Source organism: Rhineura floridana, chromosome 12 (assembly GCF_030035675.1).
Source record: "Rhineura floridana isolate rRhiFlo1 chromosome 12, rRhiFlo1.hap2, whole genome shotgun sequence".
NCBI classification, from domain to species: Eukaryota; Metazoa; Chordata; class Lepidosauria; order Squamata; family Rhineuridae; genus Rhineura; species Rhineura floridana.
Genome location: NC_084491.1, coordinates 30445429 through 30449059, shown reverse-complemented (window position 1 = coordinate 30449059; position 3631 = coordinate 30445429). Strand labels below are relative to the sequence as shown.

General features: G+C 45.1%; 1 pseudogene; it reads right to left on the bottom strand.

Annotated features, from left to right (window-relative positions):
- Nucleotides 1-3029: 3029 nt before the first annotated feature.
- LOC133368849 (5S ribosomal RNA) lies at nt 3030-3148 on the bottom strand (annotated as a pseudogene).
- Nucleotides 3149-3631: the final 483 nt, after the last annotated feature.

The following is a 3631-nucleotide window of genomic DNA, read 5'->3' as shown; positions in this document are numbered from 1 at the left end:
CGCCGGGACTTGGACTCCAATATTGTAGCAGATGAACCTAATGAGGCATCCAGAGCACAGTCCTGTCCTCATTTATTGGATGAGTTTCAGTTGGTGCAGCTTGAGGAAGTTGACAAGGTGCTTGGACTGGTGCGTGCGACCACTTCTGTACTGGATCCTTGCCCCTCTTGGCTGGTAAAAGCTAGCAGGAATGGAACAGCCGGCTGGGCCAGGGAAGTGATAAATGCCTCTTTACGAGAGGGAGTGGTCCCCAGCTGCCTGAAAGGGGTGGCGGTGAGACCACTTCTGAAGAAGTCTTCCTTGGACCCGGACAACTTGAATAACTATAGGCTGGTAGCGAATGTTCCATTCCTGGGCAAGGTCTTAGAGCGGGTGGTTGCTAGCCAGCTCCAAACACTCTTGGATGAAACCGATTATCTAGATCCATTTCAATCCAGTTTCAGGCCCTGTTTTGGTACAGAGACAGCCTTGGTCGCCCTGTATGATGACCTATGTCGGGAGAGGGACGGGGGGAGTGTAACTCTGTTGATTCTCCTTGATCTCTCAGCAGCTTTTGATACCATCGACCATGGTATCCTTCTGGAGAGACTTATGGAGTTGGGAGTTGGAGGTACCGCTTGGCAGTGGCTTTGCTCCTACTTGGTGGGTCGGCTCCAGAAGGTAGTGCTTGGGGAGCATTGCTCGATTCCATGGGTTCTCCAGCATGGGGTCCCGCAGGGGTCAGTTCTGTCCCCCATGCTTTTTAACATCTACATGAAGCCGCTGGGGGCGGTCATCAGGAGTTTTGGAGTGCATAGTCATCAGTATGCTGATGACACGCAGCTCTACTTCTCCTTTTCATCTTCTTCAGGTGAGGCTGTCAATGTACTAAACTGTTGCCTGGCCACGATAATGGACTGGATGAGAGCTAATAAACTGAGACTCAATCCTGACAAGACTGAGATGCTGTTAGTGAGTGGCTTCTCTGATCAGATGGTGGATACTCAGCCTGTTCTGGATGGGGTTACACTCCCCCTGAAGGAGCAGGCTCGTAGTCTGGGAGTTCTTTTAGATCCTTCGTTGTCACTTGAGGCCCAGGTAGCCTCGGTGGCACGAAGTGCGTTCTACCAACTTCGGTTGGTAGCCCAGCTACGTCCCTAACTGGGCAGTGATGACCTCGCCTCAGTTATCCATGCTCTGGTAACCTCAAGATTGGACTACTGCAATGCGCTTTACGTGGGGCTGCCTTTGAAGACGGTTCGGAAACTGCAACTAGTGCAAAACGCAGCGGCTTGACTGTTGACAAGGACCAAACGATCAGAACATATAACACCTGTTCTGGCCTGTTTGCACTGGTTGCCTATACGTTTCCGGGCCAAATTCAAAGTGTTGGTTTTGACCTATAAAACCTTACACGGCGCGGGTCCGCAATACCTGGTGGAACGCCTCTCCCGATATGAACCTACCCGTACACTACGTGAAACATCGAAGGCCCTCCTCCGGGTACCGACTCATAAAGGGGCCCGGAGGATGACAACAAGAACTAGGGCCTTCTCAGTGGTGGCCCCCAAACTATGGAATAGTCTCTGTGATGAGGTGCGCCTGGCACCAACTTTGTTATCCTTTCGGAGCCAGGTTAAAACCTTCCTCTTTTCCCAGGCATTTTAACATATTTTAGCATATTTAGCACATTCTGGTATTCTAAATTTAAATTGTGTAATATGTTTTTAGCTCTGGGGAATTTTTGTGGTATGTTTGTATTTACTATGTGATTTTATTATATTACTGTATTTTTATATTTATGTTGTACACCGCCCAGAGAGCCGTTGGCTGTGGGCGGTATAGAAATTGAATAAAATAAATAAATAAATAAATAAATAAATAAAACTGCATGGATCTTTGGCTTTCTTAGAATTCCAGAGGGATGTTGGGTACACAGCTGCTAGGAACTAAATTTTCAAAAGTAAGTCCCATTGATATCAATGGGGTTCAGTCTCAGCAGCCTTATACACATTTCCCTGATAACTCAATAGGCTTTGCATTCTATAAGTTTGCAACTTAGACTTAGTACACTACACAAAGTCTAGTCTGCAAATCTATACAAACCTACTCAGAAGCAAGACCAGTAGTGTAGTGACAAATTCAGAAGTGCAAGGTCCCTACATGTTGATCACAGCCATGCACCCTCCCCACTTTTTTTTTTTTTTTTTGCTGTTGGGTTGAGAATGAGATCCTTGTTAATGTCTAGGAGTCAATCAGCATGAAAGAGGAGAGCATTGGCACTGAAAAGAGTCTTCTTAGTGTTTGACTCACCTCCTTTCACTCTGATTGGCTCTAATCAGCAGGAAAGGAGAAGGAAGCATGTTAGAAGACTCTTCTCAGTGGCTAGCACACTCCTCTTTCATGCTGATTGGCTTGTAGGATGCTGGAGACATAGGGACTCTTCTGGGACCTTGCTCCCAAAAAAGTAAAGGGTCTAAGACCCCCTGGAACCCTGCACAACTACACCCCTGAGCAAGACCTATTGAGTCACATATGATGTGTGGGTGTGTGAGACTGCCCTCATAAGTCAACTTGGGGCCTGTGTTGGGCCCAATTAGAACTGTGGACTGGAGGTCCCCATGTCTGTTGTACAGGATTGCACTGTAAGGTTGCCATCCTGTACCAACTTGCATGGAAAGAAACCACCTTGCACTACATGGAACTTACTTCTCAACAAACTGTGGATACAACCCTATGTATTTTATGTTCAATTCCCCCATAGAATTTCAGGGCAAATTAAATGTGAAGGGTTGTGTTCAACTAAGACTTTCTCAAAGTAAACCCATTGGAATTAATGAACCTTAGTCATGTCCATTAACTTCAGTGAATTTACTCTGAGTAGGTCTAATGTTGACTGCTACCCAAAATGTACGTAAAAGGCATAAAATATGTAAAATGTCTTCAAGTCAATTACGACTGATGGCGACCCTATTAATCTTTTTTTGATATATTCATAGGGTTGTCATGGTAAGAGGTATTCAGAGGTGGTGTACCATGGCCTTCCTCTAAGCCTAAGGCACCCGGTATTCCCAGGCAGTCTCCCATCCAAGTACTAACTAGGCCTGACCTTACTTAGCTTCTGAGATCAGACGAGATTGGGCGTGTTCAGGGTAGTATGGCCGTACAATATCTAAAATAGAGGGAGGTTATCTATCAAGCTCCTGGTATCAGTGTATTTGCTGATTTTGTTTCTAAAGGAAGTCCTTCCTTTTACCTTTAAGGGAAATATTTCCACACTGATTTCTTTAAATGTAAGAAGACTTCTTTTAAAACAAATAAAAAGCTCTCAGGTGCACAGTGGTTAACATGCCTACTTTCCTGGGCTTATAAGAAAGTTCAGCTGGAATTTTTAGGAAGCTTGAACATCCTGGAAGGCTGCGGAGAGCGAGAGAGATGATTTCTAGAATGAATGAAAAGACACTCACAAACACTGCTGTTCACTCTGAACATAAGGTAAACACTGCAAAAATCCAGCACCATGAGATTTTCACTAACATTTTATTTTCCCACTGATGATTTTCAAATGCAATTCCTTTTCTCATTAATTGACAGAGAGAAATGTTTGGCCTGGCACTAGTTCATATCAATAATTGGGTGCACATCAGGCTTC